Source organism: Phyllobates terribilis, unplaced genomic scaffold (genome assembly GCF_046119375.1).
Source record: "Phyllobates terribilis strain yellow unplaced genomic scaffold, ASM4611937v1 Scaffold_1__5_contigs__length_1240528914, whole genome shotgun sequence".
Classification (NCBI taxonomy): domain Eukaryota; kingdom Metazoa; phylum Chordata; class Amphibia; order Anura; family Dendrobatidae; genus Phyllobates; species Phyllobates terribilis.
In genome coordinates, this window is record NW_027362761.1 from 304,505,884 (window position 1) to 304,527,751 (window position 21,868).

Here is a 21,868-nt window from a genome sequence, read left to right on the forward strand (position 1 = left end):
CATAACTATATATCCTCAGTTGGTAATAAGTGGTTAAACCACGGAAAACTCAACTTTTTGGAGCTGTAACAGAGTTTATGATGTACTTTAGTGGGTTTGTCTTAAAAGGTACAGTGACATATTGCTACAATATGGCTGTGGCATCAAGCAGAATAAAACTAATAAAGTGTTCTCGAATTGAAGAAATAAAGTATTATATAATTTGCCAACAAATAATATGATGGAAAAAAATGAATTCTTAGTTAGACTCTGGTCACATTGTGCTTAAAGGAAGGCTGTCACTGGATTTATGCTTCCCAGTATGAGTAGCATTATGTACGGACAAAGTCCCTTAGTACAGCAGTGTGATACTTACTGGGCTTCTTGCTGTAGCTTTGCTATAAATCACTATTTTATCTGCTGCAGTTCTGCTAGTGCTCTCAGCAATGAGCTCTGTTTTGCCCTCTACCAGCTGTTGATTGACAGCTTTCTGCCTACACTTTGCAAAGGTAGAAAACTGCCAATCAATTGTGGGAGGTAGAGATAGCCAGAACTCATTAACATCAAGGCCTATACAGTGTTGCTCATTGTCATTGGCACCCATGAAGTTTAAGTACATAATGTGGAATATCTCCTGAAAAAAATGCATCAAGTGAAAACGTTTTTTTCTATAGGGCACTCGTGTTAAATACAAAAGAGCAAATGAGAAACAATAATTTAAAACAAAAAACAATGGGAGGGAAAAATAGAAATACCTAAAGCTTGCTGTGTCACTGGTATTGGCACCCTTTACATTAATTTAGTATGGAAACACATTTTGACTCTCCTGTGGTAAATCACAAAAGAGATTCACTTGTGATTGTCAGTGTCCATGTGACATGAATTAGCCAATGAATGATGACTTCCGTGTTTTAAAAAGCCACATGGAAGGCCCTGTTCCTTTGTCACAATGGTAAACACAAAGGAGCTGTCTGAGGACATCAGAAATGCTATTATTAGCAAACACAAGACTTCCAAAGGGTATAAGGTAATCTCCAAAGACCTTGGTATCCCAGTTTCAATAGTGCGCAATGTTAAGAAGTTTGACAAGCATGGAACCGTCAACAACTTCCCTGGACGTGGGGGAAAGAGGAAAATTAACAAGAGATTTCTTTGAAGGTTGGTGCAAATGGTGGAAAAAAAAACACCACATTAAACATCCAAAGATCTGAAGGCCAACCTAAGACAGTCTGAGGTCATGGTTTCAACAAGTACCATATGACACACACGAAACCAAGCAGAGCTTTATGGGCAAAGGCCAAGGAGGAAACCATTGCTGAAGAAAAGACATAAAAAAGGAACAACTGATCTTTGCCAAAGAGTACCTTGACAAACCACAATCCTTCTGGGAAAATGTTCTATGGACAGATGAAACAAAAAGACGTAGTTACTTACCGGTAACGGGATTTCTCAGAGCCCATGACGGCACCACGGAGAGAGGGGATCCGCCCTTCAAGGACAGGAAACCTACAGATAAAAAGGGCGGTACCTCTCTCCCGCATCAGTTGTTTACAGAGCACAGAGAGGACCCCCAGGTTAGTAACACAAATTTTAACATTCTTAAGACGTTTACCAGACACACCTTGTGACTAAATATAGGTAATAATTAAATGTGCACCCCCTTGTGTGAAGGGAGGGAATGTATGGGTGCCGTCATGGGCTCTGAGAAATCCCGTTACCGGTAAGTAACTACGTCTTTCTCCTTCCCCCATCACGGCACCACGGAGAGAGTTGCAGAGAAGTGTCGTTTAGGGAGGGACCACTGCTTCCAGAACCCTTCTACCAAAGGTAAGGTCCGAAGAAGAGGTTAGATCCAGCCGGTAGTGCTTAAAGAATGTAGAAGGGGAAGACCAGGTTGCAGCTCTACATATCTGTTCAATTGAAGCACCGGCTTTCTCCGCCCAGGAGCTTGCCACTGCACTAGTCGAGTGAGCCTTTAAATCCTCCGGGGCGTTCTCCCCGCTAGATGAGTATGCCAGGGAGATCGCGTCCCTTATCCACCTTGACAGTGTGCTCTTTTGTGGCCTCTAAGTACTGGATAATGCACCTTCTGACATCTAAGGTGTGAAGGTTTTCTTCCCCCCTGTTTTTGGGATTCGAGCCAAAGGAAGGGAGGGTGACCTCCTGTGATCTATGGAAGTGTGATCCCACCTTAGGAAGGTATGCTGGGTCAGTCCTAAGTGTCACCCTGTCCTCTAGAATTAGCGTAAAGGGGGGCCCTGCTGATAAGGCTTGTATGTCGCTAACTCTACGTGCCGATGTGAGGGCTACTAAGAGAGACGTCTTAAGAGATAGAACTTTTAGAGATGCATCCGCTAAAGGTTCAAAGGGATGTTTGGTTAGGGCTGAAAGAACTAAATTTAGGTCCCAAGGAGGAGTATTAAGGGAGGGGATGGGCCTAGACCTGTGTGATGCCTTGATGAGCCTAGAAATCCATCTATTTCTGACCAGGTCGCAGTTGTATAGGGCTCCTAGTGCTGCCACCTGAACCTTTAGAGTGCTTGTGGCCAGACCCCTCTCCAACCCCTTTTGCAGGAACTCTAAGATGGAAGCAATAGGGGCCTCCCCTAGTACCTTCGACCCCACAAATGAGAGACATTTTTTCCAGGTTTTAGTGTTAAGTCTGGTGGTTACGGGTTTCCTACTCTGTAGTAGAGTGGAGATTAAATTCGGGGAAAACGCTCTATCCCTTAATAGCTCCCTCTCAAAATCCAGTGTAGATTTGCTACCTGAGGGTGGAGGACCGGTCCCTGGAAAAGGAGATCCGGAAACTTCCGAAGAACCCAGGGTCCGGAGGTGGACATTATCCTCAGCGAGGAAAACCAGAGCCTCTTCGGCCAGAAGGGGGCTATCAGAATTATGTTTGCCTTGTCTTCCCTGACTTTCCTCAGAACCGCCGGAATCAGAGCGATCGGAGGAAAGGCATAGACTAGCTGGTGGTTCCATGGGATTGAGAAGGCATCTAATGCCGCTGGGTTCCCCTTGGGGTTGATGGAGCAGAATATGTCCACTTGTTTGTTCTGACAGTTGGCAAATAGGTCTATGGAAGGGTTCCCCCAAAATTCCGTGAGTTGGTTGAACATCAACTGATTCAGCTCCCATTCGCCCTGTCTCAGCTGAGTCCTGCTCAGGAAGTCTGCTGTGATATTTTCTGTTCCTTTTATGTGAAGTGCAGACAGGGACTCCAAATCGTTCTCTGCTACCTGGAGGATGGATTTTGACACCTGTAGCAGAGAATGGGACCGGGTCCCCCCCTGGTGGTTTAAATATGCCACTACTACCCTGTTGTCTGAAAAAAACCCTTACATGGTGTCCCCATAGGGTGTTTAGGAATTTTGAGACAGCGAATTTTACTGCCAGAAGTTCTTTCATGTTGGAAGATACCCCTTACAAATCCTCTGACCAGACCCCCTGAGCTATTTGGTCGTTTAGGTGAGCCCCCCACCCCCTGGGGCTTGCATCTGTAGTTAGGACCTGCGACGCTGAGATTGTCCATGGAACGCCTCTGGTTAAATTGTCCACCTCCGTCCACCATGTTAGGGAAAGCAAGGTTTTTGATGACAAAATTAGCCGACCTTCTAAGCGCCCTTTTAGTGACTTTTCTGTCCCCAAGATTTCCCATTGCAAGTCTCTGGTGTGCAACTGAGCCCAACGGACCCCCGGGATACAAGCAGTCATAGAACCTAGAAGGGACATTGCTCCCCGCAGAATCAGAGGGATGGTCTTTCACATGAGATATCCGGGCTATCATGTTCTGGATTTTCCCTGCCGGGAGACGGCATTCCTGATTCCTTGAATCTAATCAGATACCTAGATATTCTTGCACTTGATCCGGCTCCAACCTGGACTTTTTTAGGTTCAGAAGCCATCCTAAATTCGTTAAGGAACCCATGACCCTTGCTAGATGGTCTTTGCAATGGTTGAACGAGTTGCCCATTATTAGCAGATTGTCCAGGTATGGGGTGATGAGGATGTTTTGCTCCCTCAGATGGGCCATTATCTCTTTTGTGAAAACTATTTTTGTGAAAACCTTTGGGGCTATCGCTAGACCGAAGGGGAGGGCCGTATACTGGTAGTGTTTTGACTACTCCTTTTAGCGATATTGCTACTCTCAGGAATTTCTGGTAGTCTCGGTGTATGGGGACGTGATAATAGGCATCCTTGAGATCCAGGACAGCCATAAAACAGTCTGGGAACAATAATTTCACTAACAATTTTATTGACTCCATCTTGAAGGTTTGCACTTTTAGAAATTTGTTCAATTTTTTCAGGTTTACAATTGTCCTTAATGTCCCATCTGTTTTTTTCCTGAGGAACAGAGGGGAGTAGAATCCTTCGCCTTCCTCCTGTGCAGGGACTTCCTGAAGGACTGCTTTCTCTATTAGGCCTAGAATTTCCTGTTCTAGTGCTAGTTGTTCTACCCCTGATGACCTCATGGGGGTTATGACGAAGTTCAGACGGGGAATGGAGTGGAACTGGAATTTTAGTCCTGTTTTAATCAGGTCTAAAATCCAAGGGCTGTTCGATATTTTTTCCCAGGCTGGGAGGAAAGGAAGAAGTCTCGCCCCCACCTGGGGCTGACTCTCATTGGGCGGGCTTCCTGTTATCGGTGGGGGCCTGTTAAACATAAACCCTTTGGCCTTTTTCTTTCTATCCTCCCACCTATCCTGATCTTTGGGGGGTTTCCTGCGCATAAATTTCCTGCTCCGAAAGGACTTCCTGTACGAAGTATCGGAGAGGACCGGGAAGCGTTTGTTATCCCCAGCTTTGTCAAGGATATCATCCAAAGTAGATCTGAATAGGAATTCCACCTCGCAAGGAATGGAACACAGTCTAGATTTGGTTTGGAGGTCACCTGGCCAGCATTTAAGCCAGAGGGCCCGTCTGGCTGCGTTAGAGAAGTTCGCAGCCCTGGCTACCAGTCTGACGGAATCGGCTGATGCGTCAGCCAAAAAAGCTGCTGCGCCCTTCATTACTGGGATGGAGCCTAGTATGTTATCCCTTGACGTTTTGTTTCTAAGTTGCACCTCTAGCTGATCTAGCCAGACCATTAAAGATCTGGCCATACATGTGGCTGCCACTGCGGGTTTTAACCCTCCTCCTGCTGCCTCCCAAGCTCCTTTCAGGAAGGAGTCCGCTTTTTTGTCCATTGGGTCTTTTAGCACCCCCATTTCTTCAAATGACAGGGAAAATTTTTTTGAGGCTTAAGCTATTGCAACGTCCAACTTTGGCGCCTTCCCCCAGAAGGAGCACACTGAGTCCTCAAAGGGGTATTTTCTCTTAGGGGACAACAAACCCTTCCTTTCCGTTTTTTTCCATTCTCTCTTAATCAGGGAGTGGACTTTATGATTGAGAGGAAAAGATCTTCTTTTCTTCTGTTCCAGGCCACTAAACATCATATCCTGGACTGATTTCTTAGGGCGAGGATCTACCAACCCCATAGTGGACCTGACTGCCTTAATCAAATTATCCGTACCCTCTATAGGGAAACAGCTACGACTCCCACCCTCAGAAGATGACGAGGACGAAGATAAGCCGGATGAATCTGAGTCTACCACCTCCCCGTCCGAACTGCTAGATCCTGATACAGGGGATAGATTCCTGTTTTTTTCTCGTTTCTTTCCCCCCTTCTGCAGGGACTTGAAGGTATCCTCGACCTGGGATTTAATCAGGGATCTGAGCTCTGAGGCGAACTTAGGGGTCTCCTCACAAATTATTTGTTCAATGCACGAGTTGCATAGTCTTTTTTGCCATGTGGTGGGCAGATCCTCTGCGCAAAGTGCACAGGTCCTGAGTTTGGACTTTCCCGTACTCTTCCTTCCCTGAAGAGAGAAGAAAGGAGAGGGGGTGTCCCGAGTTACACGTGAGCTTTCACGAAGATCACTTACCGACCCGCTGTAAGAGGGAATACCGGATTTGAAGAGGAACCCGTTCCAGTAGCTGGGTCTTTCCTTGAGGTTGACGCCATGCTGGAGTCCTTGCCGCATTGCGAAGACCTGCCAGACCACCCACTTCCACCGCTGTGTTGGTGTGAAGGGTCACTGGGGGGTACTTTCGTGCGCTTCCAATGTTGCTTATGTGATAGTGAGTGGGGGTGCAGGGACTGCACCTCCTGTAGCTCCTGCTCACTCATAGCTGAAGGGTGCCAGAGTGTGCCAGGAAGCACTTCCCTGGTGCATTCCCGGCAATTTAACCCCTGTAGGGCTCCGCTCCCCCACCTGGCCGGCTGTGCACCTCCAGCATGGGGAAGGCCCCCCCCCCTTCCAGGGGAGTCCATAATGCCCACCCCCCCCAAAGCTTCTTTCTGCTGGGCAAACCGTCCTTCGGTTCCAGCGCGCGCATTCAAGCGCGCCGCTCCCAGAGAGCATCACGGCGTGCATCACTTCCGGTGTGGGCGCGCACCCAGACCGCCGACACCCAGTGGTGCATTGTGGCTCGCGTCAGAGGGGAGGCGTCCAGAGTGCCTTGACACGCCGACTCCTCAGACATCAGGGAGGCATTCGGCGCGCGCGCTCCGCAATGGTCCCTGGAAGCCCAGGCATGCACCCGACCTGGGCCCCGGAAGCCCAGGCATACTCACCGACCTTGGCCCCGACACCACTGGAGAACGCGGCGGCTCAAATCTTCTCCTGCACTGCATCTCCCTGCCACCCTAGAGGCCCACTGACCCCAGCGGTGGCGCTACAGGACACCGCACCAGCCGAGGCAGGGAACCCCCACTGCCTGAACCCGTCTGGCCGGGCCTGTTAAGTCCTTATTGTTCTTCTTTTCTTTTTCCTTTTTCTTTTCTTCCTTCTTCTCCTGTAGGTTCCCGTCAAGGACAGGAAACCAACTGATGCGGGAGAGAGGTACCGCCCATTTTATCTGTAGGTTTCCTGTCCTTGAAGGGCAGATCCCCTCTCTCCATGGTGCCGTCATGGGGGAAGGAGAAATATAGCTTTTTTGGCAATGCAAAGCAACAGTTTGTTTATAGACGGAGTAATGAAGCTTATAAGGAAAAGAACACCTTACAAACAATTAAGCATGGTGGAGGATCCATAATGCTGTGCGGTTGCTTTGCTGCATCTGGTACTGGAGGCTTTGACAGAATCACAGGAACCATGAAATCAGAGAATTATCAAGAGATTAGAGCAAAATGTTCTATCCAGAGTAAGAAAACTTTGTTTAGAGTCGAAGATCATGGGTCCACCAGCAAGACAATGACCCAAACCACACATCCAAAAGTACACAGGAGTGGTTGAAAGAGAAAAAAATGGACTGTTTTAAAATGGCCAGCAATGAGTCCTGACCTCAATCCCATTGAAAATCTTTTGGATGAGCTGAAATCTGCCATTGAGAAAAAAAAATCCTGCAAACATTCAAGAGCTTGAAAATTCCAGCTGAGAAGTGCAAGAAGCTTATTTATGGCTATGAGAAACGTTAAGGGGCTCTCAGAAATGCCAAACAGGGTTCAACCAAGTATTATTAGGGGTGCCTTTATTGCTGCACATGCTGTTTATTCTGTATCTTCTTTGAAATTGCAACATGGAAGCTGAAAAACAGTGTTTTATTGTTGTATTACTTTGGACCACTAATTAAAAAATCCTGAAGATATAATTTTGGTACATTTCCATTTATTTCTGAAGATATTGTATAGTCTATGAAAAAAAATGAAGGGGTGCCAATAATGGTGAGCAGCACTGTATAACAGGAGCACATCACCAACAGGACTAGGAAAGCAGCAGGAGGTAAAACTACAGAAAGAAACCCAATAAATGACCCAGTGTTCAAATCAGGCTTTCTGCCCCTACTCATTACTTTTAAAAGGGGCGTCCAGCATTATATTTTTCTTAGGAATGGGCTATTATAAAATATCAAATGGAGGCATACTCGCCTGCTGTTACCCCAATGACCGCAGCTGCCTGCACTAGATACAAGTGTTGAAATAGTGTGTCATCAGAGAAACATCTGATCACATACTGTTCCAGTGACCTGACTGCTACAGCCAAACACACACTTCAGTGGTCTTGTTACATCTGGAAGTCGCAGTGTTCGGTTCCTGAGCCCACGTTGGGTCCATGGGTGTGACAGGACGCGAGTACACCTCTTTGTCGGCTTATGCCTAAGGCCACGTTCCCACTATGAGCTTTTGATGTTGCCAAATTTATGCTACAATTATCTAAATTAGGAGACTTGTGTTTTTTGAGTCCGTTTTTTTCTACATGCATTTTTAACGTGTTTTTGATGCTGCGCTTATTATAGACCTTATATCTCTTTTGGCTGCTTCGTTTTTGATACTTCCTGGTATTTGGCTTTGACAAAACGTTATTGATATAGTCATCTGCGGATCACATGCATCTTTGATGCGTTTCCTTAGCGGAAACACCCTAAAAAGGCACGTCCATCTTTTTTCCTGTGTATTTTCCGCATATAAATCAAGTTTATGGGCAAAATCTGCACATAAAACTCAGCGTACCAACAAGAGAAATTGCCATGTTACGGATTTGAAACATACTCAGCGTAAACGGACCTGCGGTGCAAGAAAAAAAAGCACAAAGGACATGAGATTTCTATAAATCTCATCCACCTTGCTGGAACTATAAGACGCTGAGTTTTTTGACACAGCAAAAATATGCAGCATCAAAAACTCATCATGGGCACACATAGCAAGAAAAAAAAGAAGTAAGCCAGACAACTTCTTTAAGCCCTACCTTTGGTCCATACATCACCAAAGCCCCCAGCAGATAAATACTTTTCTTGTATGTGGTTCTATTCATGTGAAAGGCTAATTAAGTGCCCGTTTGGCATATACTCAGATGGTGTATGTCAGTATACTTTTAGTTTTACTGTACATAAAAGCACAGCCTACTACACTTTTCTATGCAGAAGCACATCACACATGTGACAGCTTTAACATATCTTTCTGGTCAATAAGAATGAATAAGTGGTGAGGGGAAAACATTTATGTTCACAGAATATAAAATTTCCATAATGCAAGAATGTATACTGCACAAACATTAAGTCTTTGAGCAATTAAGTAATTCAAAAATAGTTCATTTACACAACCAGTTGCTATTAAATTAGCAATTCCATCATCTCTCTCTATAAAGAGAGTAATTTTTATAGTCTGTTGGCACAATGTTCCAGATCCACTGTTTGGCCCAGACAGGTAAGACGGCACCCAACTGTGTGCAAATTTCCCTCCCAACACTCAAAAAAAGTCTGATGCTTTTCTTTGTTTGGGTAAGTGTAGTAAGTTATCGGTAATGGAGGTGGGATCAGGTACAGTCGGAGTTTGTGAAGCAGCCCCCGGAGTGGGGGTAACAGTAGGTATTAAGCGCGAGCCTCCTGGGGTCTTACAGACAAGGGAGCTGCTGTGAGCAGGAGATGGGGTATAGCTGGCCCTTAGAGCTTTATCGGTGTATTTGCTTGACGTTCTATTCACCAAACGCTGAAGAGCGGGGGACATGGATGGACTGAGGCCCTTAAGTGTCAAGCTGTGGACAAACAAACATTAGAAATTAATGACAGAAAAAGGACAATCAAAATCTGAACTTAATTTGTAAGCACAAAAATCAGTCACCTTAAACAAATTCTAATAGCAGGCTGTACTTACCTGGCCAGGTTCTCAGTCACCCTTCTTAAAGCTTCTTTGCCCTATTTTTGGCAGCAGCTTCTTTTGCCATTTTCATACCTAGTTGTTCTCTTCGACCAGGCTCCAGGATCTGTAACACAATGTCAACACCATCAACTCTATACACTTATCGGGTTACTCCTAATAGAAGAAGTAATCACTTGTTGATCAGTGGCGGCTAGTGGTGAGCGATACCTTCAGATATCGGGAAATATCGGATCGGATTGGATCGGACCGATACCCAAAAAGTATCGGATATCGCCGATTCCGATACCGGAAACCAATGCAAGTCAATGGGACAGAAATATCGGAATAAAAATAAACCCTTTCTTTCCTTGTAGGTTAATTCTACATGAAGGAAAACAACTAAGAATAATGTAGAATGTATTGGGGGAGGTGGGCATAGAGTTTTAGCCCAATCAAATGGAATAGCAGGAATTAATATTTTTTTTAAGACGTTCGGAGTTACGGAAATATTGACTATGTTAAGCTTTTTTATATTTCGTCAGATATTTATGTTTCACTACTTCCATGCTCTTCACCTTCTTTTTTACTTCTCCCACACTTTCTCCTTCATCATCAGCATCTTCTTCATCAACTTCTTCTTCACCTTCTACATCTTCTTCTTCACCTTCTTCCTATTCTTCTTCTTCATCATACTCTTATTTGTGACAGGCATTCCTGTAGTTGTTATCTATAAAAGTTTGAACATTACACCTTTCGTTCTGCCCGTCACAAAAGATTTACAACAGGATTTGTCCGCGTTCAGTTTGGCCTGCAGCAGCAGGTCTTTTCCAGGGGCACCACGAGGAGGAACGGACTCACCCCCATACACTGCTTAGTCATCTTCTGCTTATAATTTAGATAATATCTTTTGCTCTGATTTTTAGTCTTATGCTTAATGTTCTTCTGCTTTTTGTTCTGTCTTGTTCTTCTGCATCTTGGTGGTTGTCTTCTTGTTCTTTGTCCTCTTGGTCAACTTCTTCAGGGTGGTCTTCAGGGTCCTCGTCTTCTTCAGGGTCCTCGTCAGGGAGATCCAGAGTGATTACCAAGAACCGTTTCAAAAAGCTTGAACTTGGAAATGTAGCAGAAGGTACAAGAAGGCTGAGGAACTGCCGAGAACCAGCTGATGGTACTGGAACCCGGATGGGTAGCAGAAGGTACAAGAGCCAATGGAACTACCGAGGACCAGCTGACGGTACTGGAACTCTGTTACTAAGCAGGAGGTACCTGTGCCAGAAAGCACTACCAAGGACCATCAGACGTTGGTGGAACTTGGATACCGCGGAGGCACCTAAGCCAAAGGCACTGCCGAGTACCAGCTGACGGTACTGGAACCCGGATGGGTAGCAGAAGGTACAAGAGCCAATGGAACTACCGAGAACCAGCTGACGGTACTGGAACCCGGATGGGTAGCAGAAGGTACCCATGAAAAAAAAAGTTGCAAGGCCGCGAGCCGGCCTGAGTTACCGAAACCCACAGTCCTACAGGGGGTGCTTGTCCTATTGGCACTATGGAACCAGCCTTCATTGCCAGATCCCGCAGCCCACATAGGAGTCACCTAAACTGCAGGCACCATAGAGTCGGCTAACCCGACCGCAACACGACAGGACAACGCATTGGAGGCAAAGGGACGTTGACACTACCCGGAAACAGCTGGCGTGCTGGAACCAGGCTGGGCAGGAGGGAGTACCCGTGCCAAAGACACTGCCGGGAACCAGCTGACGGTACTGGAACTCGGATGGGTAGTAGAAGGTACAAGAGCAAATGGAACTACCGAGGACCAGCTGACTGTACTGGAACCCGGATGGGTAACAGAAAGTACAAGAGCCAATGGAACTACCGAGGACCAGCTGACGGTACTGGAACTCGGTTACTAAGCAGGAGGTACCTGTGCCAGAAAGCACTACCAAGGACCAGCAGACGTTGGTGGAACTTGGATACCGCGAAGGAGGCACCTAAGCCAAAGGCACTGCCGAGAACCAGCTGACGGTACTGGAACCCGGATGGGTAGCAGAAGGTACCCATGAAAAAAAAAGTTGCAAGGCCGCGAGCCGGCCTGAGTTACCGAAACCCACAGTCCTACAGGGGGTGCTTGTCCTATTGGCACTATGGAACCAGCCTTCATTGCCAGATCCCGCAGCCCACATAGGAGTCACCTAAACTGCAGGCACCATAGAGTCGGCTAACCCGACCGCAACACGACAGGACAACGCATTGGAGGCAAAGTGACGTTGACACAGCTGACGTGCTGGAACCAGGCTGGGCAGGAGGGAGTACCCGTGCCAAAGACACTGTTGGGAAACAGCTGGCGGTGCTGGAACCCAGGGTAAATACTAAAAACAGAGTGGCGCCAGAGGCGTAATTGGAGCAACTTTAAAATCAGTCGTAGTGTGAATGTGGACAGAGCAGGAGAATTTGCCGGACACACAGCAGGGGAACAGCTGACGTTACTGAACCCCAATAACACTGGAGCAAGCGTTGACTGTGCAGACGGCACTTCTGAGCAGCAACTAGCGGTATTGGAGCCCAGGGTAAATACTAAAAACAGAGGAACCAGAGGTGTAATTGGAGCAAGTTTTAAATCATTAGTACAGTGGATGTGGACAAAGCAGGAGAATTTGCCGGACACACAGCAGGGGAACAGCTGACGTTAGTGAACCCCAATAACACTGGAGCAAGCGTTGACTGTGCAGACGGCACTTCTGAGCAGCAACTAGCGGTATTGGAGCCCAGGGTAAATACTAAAAACAGAGGAACCAGAGGTGTAATTGGAGCAAGTTTTAAATCAGTAGTACAGTGGATGTGGACAAAGCAGGAGAATTTGCCGGACACACTGCTGGGGATCAGCTGACGTTACTGAACCCCAATAACACTGGAGCAAGCATCGACTGTGCAGACGGCACTTCTGAGCAGCAACTGGCAGTGTTGGAGCTCGGGGATTACAGTTCAGGTGGTAGAAACATGAACACAACAGGAGACCTGGATACTGTTGCCAACCAATTATTTATTCTGGAAGAGGACTGGCAAATTCATGCGAGATCCAGGCCTTGTTCATTTTGAGAAAAGTAAGCCGGTCAACGTTATCAGAGGATAGTCGCATGCGACGGTCTGTTAGTACACCACCTGCGGCACTAAAGACGCGTTCCGATAATACACTAGCAGCAGGGCAAGCTAGCACCTCCAATGCATACTGGCTAAGCTCTGGCCATGTATCCAGCTTACAGACCAAAAACTTGAAGGGAGAAGAGCCGTCTGGGAGTACCCTGAGAGGGCAAGACATGTAGTCTGTCACCATCTGACAGAAACGTTGCCTCCTGCTGACTGGAGCCGTCTGTGATGGTGTAGATATTTGTGGCGACGGGGACAAAAAACTTTGCCACATTTGGGCCATACTGGTCTTGCCTTGTGCTGAGGCGCTGCTTCTGCTCCCTCTTTGTGCAGAGCTTCCTCCACTGCCTCGACGCACTGAGCTGCTTTGTAAAGCACTAGCAGCACTGCTCTCGGTTGGAATGGAGAACATGATGGAATGCACCAGTGCGTCTTGGTACTCCTGCATTTTACGCTCCCGGCTCAACGGTGTTATGAGGCTTTGTAAGTTGTCCCGGTAGCGAGGATCTAGGAGGGTGGACACCCAATAATCAGCCGTGTTGAGAATGTGGGCGATGCGGCGGTCGTTTCTCAGGCACTGCTGCATGAAATCAACCATGTGCTGCAGACTGCCAACTGGCCAAGAAACGCTGTCCCCTGCTTGAGGCGTGATCTCTGTCTGCTCTGCATCACCCCACCCTCGCTCTAGATACTGACTACTAGAGCATTGTGTACCTCCTTCCTCTGGACAGATGTCTTCCCCCTCCATTGACTCCTCCTCATCCTCCTCACAAAGTGTCCCCTGCCTAGGCCTTTGTGAGGAACCAAGATGCGCAGACTGTAGAGAAGCAGATGGCATTTGTGACTCCTCATCCTCCACCTCTTCCAAAACCTCCTCCCTTAGTGCTTGCAGTGTTTTTTCAAGCAGGCAGATAAGGGGGATAGTCATGCTGACTAGTGCATCACCTGCACTCGCCATCCGCGTGGAATAATCGAAGGCACGCAAAACGTGGCAAATGTCCTTCAAAGAGGCCCACTCAGTGGTGGTGAAGTGTGAACGGCGCACTGCGACTTGTTTGCGCCTGCTGCAGCTGGTACTCCATTACAGCTGCCTGCTGCTCACACAACCTCTCCAACATATGTAACGTTGAATTCCACCTGGTGGGTAGGTCACATATGATGAGATGTTCCAGAAGACCTAATCGGCGCTGCAGAGCTGCAATGCGCGATCTTGCGTTGCTGGAACGCCGCAAGTGAGCGCACTCTATGCGGACCTTGTGAAGCAGTGCATCAAGATCCGGATAGTCCCTTAAAAAACTCTGCACGACCAAGTTGAGCACATGTGCCAGACATGGGATGTGAGTGAGGTTGCCTAGGCCCAGAGCAGCCACCAGATTTTGGCCATTGTCACACACTACCATGCCTGGCTGGAGATTCGCTGGCACAAACCACACGTCGCTCTGCTGCTTGATGGCATTCCAGAGCTCCTGCGCTGTGTGGCTTCGATTCCCCAAAGAAATTAGTTTTAATACGACCTGTTGACTTTTGGCCACGGCTGTGCTCATATCGGTCATCATAACAGGTAACCGTTCACGGGTCGATGTGGAGGTAGACCGTGACGGCTCCTGCAGCGCTGATTCAGAGGAACTGGAGTATGAGGAGGAGTCAATGTGTACAGACTGGATTCCTGCAATCCCTGGAGTTGGCAGAACATGTACAGCGCCACTCTCAAGATCTGTACCCGGCTCCACAACATTTACCCAATGGGCAGTGAGGGAAAGGTATCGTCCCTGTCCATGCTTACTGGTCCACTCATCGGTGGTCAGGTGGACCTTGCTACTGACGGCGTTTTGTAGCGCATGTTTAATTTTTCCCTCCACATGCTGTTGCAGGGCAGGGACAGCTTGCCTGCTGAAATAAAAGCGGCTGGGCACGTTGTATTGTGGGACTGCCAATGCCATAAAGTTACGGAAGGTGTCAGTCTCCACCAGCCTGAATGATAGCATTTCAAGGGCCAGTAGTTTAGCAATGCCAGCATTCAGAGCCTGTGCTCGGGGGTGGTTTGCCGAGTATGGGCACCTTTTCTCCCATGCCTGTGCTAACGATGGCTGTAGACTGGCCTGGGAGTGTCAGGATGACAGGGAAAGTGGTGCTGTGGGTGGAACTACACTGTGTCTCTGTACAACAGTGCCAGAGATTCTTCCATGGCGATCCTGTGAGGAAGCCGAACCAGCTGTGTGTGAGCTGGAGGAAGAGGCTACAACAAGAGCTGAAGAGGTGGTAGGTGGCGCTGTAGGTTGGCCTAGGTCTTCAGTGTGTTTTTGTAACTCCACCACGTGCTTGGTCCGCACATGTTTCCACATATTTGTGGTATTGAGGTTGCTGACACTTTTCCCTCTTTTCACCTTCTGATTACACAGCTTGCATTTGACAAAGCAAATGTCATCTGCAACTGTGTCAAAAAAGGACCAGGCACTGCAAGTCTTGGGAGCGCCCGCTTTGGATTTTGGAAGAGCCATGCTCCTAATGGGTGCCGAAGTGGAGGCTACAGGCAACCAAGTCTGCCCCCTCCCCCTCCCTCCTTTTTGGGCCGTTCGGGGAATCTCTTCCTCAGAGCTGCTCCCACCACCTTCCTGTCCCTCACGTCATGATGGGTCAAGGACCTCATCATCTACACCACCCTCTTCAAACAACTGCTTCTCCTGGGTAGTCTCGACAGCACAGTACGCACCAGAAAGTGGCACCTGAGTCTCATCATCAGATGCGTACTGAGGTGTGCTGCGGACCATAGGCACTGGCCCACCCGCCTCTTCAGATTCAGAGAGACAAAACGGTTGCGCATCACTGCATACTACCTCTTCTTCAAATTCTCGAATTCTGCTTGGCTGGCCCCCTCTTTCCAAGCCAAGAGATTCAGAGAACAGAAGTAGAGATGGCTCCTGTCCAGGGCTCTGACTGCCTGGGCAATTTGGCAGGTGGTGAAGAGACAGATGGGTGCGCTTCAGTGCTCAGGACCTGATAGGATCTGGAACTAATTGAAGTCGATGCGTTAGCTGCCATCCATCCGACAACGGCTTCAATTTGGTCCTCCCGCAGCAGTGGGGTACGGCTAGCTCCTACAAAGCTGCGGATAAAGGACTGTTCCCTGGTAAAACTGGGGGATGCTGAGTCACTGGTGCCCGCAGCAGGCACAGAATCCCCACGTCCTCTCCCTGCAGAAACTCCACGACCACGACCACATGCCTTACTCCCTGCCTTCTTCATCTTGGTAGACTGATAAAGATAGGCAGAAAAGTACTAAGGGCTTAGTGTGCTTATTCTTGAACAGCTGCTAACAGGTATAAGAAACACTAATTTTATAAAGTGTGGACTAGACTTTAATATGAGCTAAGGTGGCCTACACAACTGTAAAGTGGAGTGTTTGGTGAACTTTATTTAGGCTTTTTTTGTCACAAAAAGACACTGGATGTGCCCAAAGATGTAATACCGATAGTATCACAAACTTTTTGTAGCTATTACAATGTAGGAAGGTAACCTACAATGCAATAGATGAGGCTACAAAAAACAGGCCAATACTAATCTGGCTGGGGCTGCAGGGCACAATGCTGCAGAAAGGCTCCTCTATCTACTCCTATATAGTGTGTTTGGAACCAATGTAGCTGAATACGGATGGAACCACCACACTAATAGGAGAAATCAGGAAAAATGTTCAATTAGCAAAAAAGGACAATGTATGAGGCAGTGACGCACGCTGAGCGCACTACAACCAGACGTGGCTGAAGCACACACTACAGCGTGAGCTGCACTCACACACACAGACCTTGCAGACAGCGGTGAACAGTGCAGATGCAGAGCACTGTGCACTAGCGCTGCAAGACAAAAAAAAATTCTCTATCTACTCCTATATAGTGTGTTTGGAACCAATTTAGCTGAATACGGATGGAACCACCACACTAATAGGAGATATCAGGAAAAATTATGAATTAGCAAAAAAGGACAATGTATGAGGCAGTGACACACACTGAGTGCACTACAACCAGACGTGGCTGAAGCACTCTACAGGGTGACCTGCACTCACACACAGAGACCTTGCAGACAGCGGTGAACAGCACAGACAACTGTGCACTAGCGCTGCAAGGCACAGCGATTTATAAAGTAGCTTGGGTAAAGCAGAATAGACCAAATAGGTAGCTAAATCTGTCCCTCAGAACAACAGCGTCCTATCCCTAACTGAAATCACAGCAGAGTGAGCTCAAAATGGCGGCGGCAGCTTTTATAGTGCATCATGACATCATTTCAGCAGCCAATCACAGCCATGCCATTAGTTAACATGCCTACATGCCTAACAGGATGTGCCCACACTTCTTAGGATCCTCATTGGCTGAATAAAATGAAACTGGCTCATTGCATTATGGGAACTTCCGATTCCGGTATACGATATTGTAAAAGTAACGGAATTCTGATACTGCGAATATCGGCCGATACCCGATATTTCAGTATCGGAATGCTCAACACTAGTGGCGGCCCAACTAATGGGAACTCTGACTAATGTCCAGTATGACTGGAGCTGGAGTGCAGATGCATGCCAACTGGTCATAAACAAGAGGACATCCTCCATGTCTACAGGAAACAAGGTTTACATCATCATAGGCATTTTTTACTGTAAAAGCAGTGAGACAATGTAACTCTCTGACCACCCCATGTTATGATGGCTAATTTACTGAACAAGTTCAAAGGGGCCTTTCTAGAAAAATATGCCACTACAGTGGAATAACACAGTAGGATTATAAAGTAAACTTGTTGGACATGACCTTTTTCTATCAACTATGACAAGATATGTATATAAGACTTGTGTCCCATCAGAACATTCACTTTCCAGCAAATGTAACAGAAATGGATGTAAACTGTCATATTGCAACAGTATCCACAACACATTTTAAAGAAGACCTGTCACCAGTTAAATAAAAAAAGGTGAAAAATGGACAGTTTTTGCTTTTTACTCCTTCTGCTCCTGAGTATTCTGTTTTCTAGTTTTGCCATAAGATTAGAGAGATGTGGGCCTTTCATTTTTTATGGTCTTTACAAGGGTGGGGTTTACAGAATTCTCGGCTGGGGAGCCTGTCTTTAGACTGTTCTGTGTTATTACCCTATGAGCAATACCCGCTTAATAAACCATAAAAAGTAGCAGCAAATATTTCTCTGGAACTGTATGAGGGAGTGAAATAAACAAAAAAATGGAATACTAATGGGAACAGCAGAAATAAAATATGAGCAAAACTGTCCATATTTGACTTGGTGACAGGTCCTCATAAAAAATTTGTGAATAAATGAAAATTGCTGTTAAAATTTAATGAGTGCCATAAAGGGACCCCTCTTTGTGATATCCCAGTTCTAACTGCAGATTACTAGCATTTTCAGCACCTAAGCATGAAATGTTCAGCCATTTAAAGGGATTGCCCAGACTTGAGATGAAAGTCTGCAGTCACTCTTGGGCGCATCACACACACTGCCAGGATTCTCCGGTGTTGACGCCAAGAGCTGGCAATATGACATGACCAATAGTATGAGATCTGATACTTCAGACCACATTCCTCTGACTAGATGTGTGCAGCGCACTCAATTCACTTGTACTGACTAAGGCTGAGTACAACTAGTCGGCACGTGACTGCAAGCTCTTGCTGGCAACAGTGAAGAATCCTGACAGTGTGGGGTGCGCATGACATAAGGATTCAAAAATGTGCAGACTTTCATCAGAATACCAGACAACAGTATTTAAAAAAGTTACAGGGATGTGCCATTCATCTGCTTGCAGCTAGTAGAAACAAACAAATGCAAAATGGCCATAGCCAGTTTGTTCTGCTGCCTGCATTCCCTCCACGCCCTGTAATATACTAATATATAAGTATTACAGGTTCTCCTCCTGCTTTTATTAGTGTAGCTTTCCTAACAGACTGCACAGAGCTCTTATCCACACAATGGCTGCTGGTGGAGGAACATGTGACCAGACCTCCTCCAAATGAAAATGTACCAAAAAAAAAAATTAAAATATAATATATATATATATATATATATATATATATATATATATATATATATATATATATATATATATATATATATATATATATATATATATATATATATATATATATATATACATATATATATACACACATACACACACACACACACACACTGCTCAAAAAAATAAAGGGAACATTCAAATAACACATCCTAGATCTGAATGAAATATTCTCATTGAATACTTTGTTCTGTACAAAGTTGAACGTGCTGACACCAAAATCACACAAAAATCATCAATGGAAATCAAATAGATTAACCAATGGAGGCCTGGATTTGGAGTTACCCCCAAAATTAAAGTGGAAAAACACACAACAGGCTGATCCAACTTTGATGTAATGTCCTTAAAACAAGTCAAAATGAGGCTCAGTATTGTGTGTGGCCTCCACGTGCCTGTATGACCTCCCTACAACACTTGGTCATGCTCCTGATGAGGTTGCGGATGGTCTCCTGTGGGATCTCCTCCCAGACCTGGACTAAAGCATCCGCCAACTCCTGGACAGTCTGTGGTGCAACGTGACGTTGGTGGATGGAGCGAGACATGATGTCCCAGATGTGCTCAATCTGATTCAGGTCTGGGGAACAGGCGGGCCATTCCATAGCTTCAATGCCTTCATCTTGCAGGAACTGCTGACACACTCCAGCCACATGAGGTCTGGCATTGTCCAAGATTAGGAGGAACCCAGGGCCAACCGCACCAGCATATGGTCTCACAAGGGGTCTGAGGATCTCATCTCGGTACCTAATGGCAGTCAGGCTACCTCTGGCGAGCACATGGAGGGCTGTGCAGCCCTCCAAAGAAATGCCACCCCACACCATTACTGAGCCACTGCCAAACCGGTCATGCTGAAAGATGTTGCAGGCAGCAGATCGATCTCCACGGCGTCTCCAGACTCTGTCACGTCTCACACGTGCTTCGTGTGAACCTGCTTTCATCTGTGAAGAGCACAGGGGGCCAGTGGCGACTTTGCCAATCCTGGTGTTCTGTGGCAAATGCCAAGCGTCCTGCACAGTGTTGGGCTGTGAGCACAACCCCCATCTGTGGACATCGGGCCCTCATACCACCCTCATGGAGTCGGTTTCTAACCGTTTGTGCAGACACATGCACATTTGTGGCCTGCTGGAGGTCATTTTGCAGGTCTCTGGCAGTGATCCTCCTGTTCCTCCTTGCACAAAGTAGGAGGTAACGGTCCTGCTGCTGGGTTGTTGCCCTCCTATGGCTCCCTCCACATCTCCTGGTATCTGCTCCATGCTCTGGACACTGTGCTGACAGACACAGCTACCCTTCTTGCCACAGCTCGCACCGATGAGCCATCCTGGATGAACTGCATTACCTGAGCAACTTCTGTGGGTTGTACTGTAGACACCGCCTCATGCTACTGTACATCTAGGGGTGAGAGCAATGGCAAAATGAAAAAGTGACCAAAACAACAGCCAAAAAGGATGAGAACAGAGAAATGGTCTCCTTTATAGGGAGTGTCTTGCTAATTGCCTATCATTTCTACCAGTTGTCTGTTCCATTTGCACAACAGCAGGAGAAATTGATTCATAATCAATGATGCTTCATAACTGGACAGGTAGATTCCACAGTAGTGTTATTGACTTGGAGTTACATTGTGTTGTTTAAGTGTTCCCTTTATTTTTTTGAGCAGTGTGTGTGTGTGTGTGTGTGTGTGTGTGTGTGTGTTATATATATATATATATATATATATATATATATATATATATATATATATATATATATATATATATATATATATATATATATATATATATATATCACACACACACACACACACACACACACACACACACACACACACACACACACACACAGTACAGACCAAAAGTTTGGACACACCTTCTCATTTAAAGATTTTTTTTGTATTTTCATGACTTTGAAAATTGCAGTCACACTGAAGGCATCAAAACTATGAATTAACATATGTGGAATTATATACTTTACAAAAAAGTGTGAAACAAATGAAAATATGTCTTATATTCTTTGTTCTTCAAAGAAGCTACCTTTTGCTTTGCTTTGATGACTGCTTTGCACACTCTTGGCATTCTCTTGATGAGCTTCAAGAGGTAGTCACCGGAAATTGTTTTCACTTCACAGGTGTGCCCTGTCAGGTTTAATAAGTGGGATTTCTTGCCTTATAAATGGGGTTGGGACCATCAGTTGTGTTGTGCAGAAGTCTGGTGGATACACAGCTGATAGTCCTACTGAATAGACTGTTAGAATTTGTATTATGGCAAGAAAAAAGCAGCTAAGTAAAGAAAAACGAGTGGCCATCCTTACTTTAAGAAATGAAGGTCAGTCAGTCTGAAAAATTGGGCACACTTTGAAAGTGTCCCCAAGTGCAGGTGCAAAAACCATCAAGCGCTACAAAGAAACTGGCTCACATGAGGACTGCCCCAGGAAAGGAAGACCAAGAGTCACCTCTGCTTCTGAGGATAAGTTTATCGGAGTCACCAGCCTCAGAAATCACAGGTTAACAGCAGCTTAGATTAGAGACCAGGTCAATGCTACACAGAGTTCTAGCAGCAGACGCATCTCTACAACAACTGTTAAGAGGAGACTTTGTGCAGCAGGCCTTCATGGTAAAATAGCTGCTAGGAAACCACTGCTAAGGACAGGCAACAAGCAGAAGAGACTTGTTTGGGCTAAAGAACACAAGGAACGGGCATTAGACCAGTGGAAATCTGTGCTTTGGTCTGATGAGTCCAAATTTGAGATCTTTGGTTCCAACCACCGTGTCTTTGTGCGACGCAGAAAAGGTGAACGGATGGACTCTACATGCCTGGTTCCCACCGTGAAGCATGAAGGAGGAGGTGTGATGTTGTGGGGGTGCTTTGCTGGTGACACTGTTGGGGATGAATTCAAAATTGAAGGCATACTGAACCAGCATGGCTACCAGAGCATCTTGCAGCGGCATGCTATTCCATCCAGTTTGCGTTTAGTTGGACCATCATTTATTTTTCAACAGGACAATGACCCCAAACACACCTCCAGGCTGTGTAAGGGCTATTTGACCAAGAGAGAGAGTGATGGGGTGCTACGCC

General features: G+C 46.4%; 1 long non-coding RNA gene across 2 annotated transcripts in view; it reads right to left on the reverse strand.

Annotated features, from left to right (window-relative positions):
* Window positions 1-8,944: 8,944 nt before the first annotated feature.
* LOC141258429 (uncharacterized) overlaps window positions 8,945-21,868 on the reverse strand; it is a 47,073-nt gene continuing 34,149 nt past the window's right edge. The window contains exons 1-3 of one of the 2 annotated variants that reach the window (XR_012318324.1): window positions 10,174-10,456; window positions 9,614-9,722; window positions 8,945-9,494 (exon numbers count right to left, since the gene is read on the reverse strand). This is a non-coding gene — a long non-coding RNA (uncharacterized lncRNA). Of the gene's footprint in view, window positions 9,495-9,613; window positions 9,723-10,173; window positions 10,457-21,868 lie in introns of those variants that run through there. The other variant, XR_012318323.1, reaches the window with a different exon arrangement.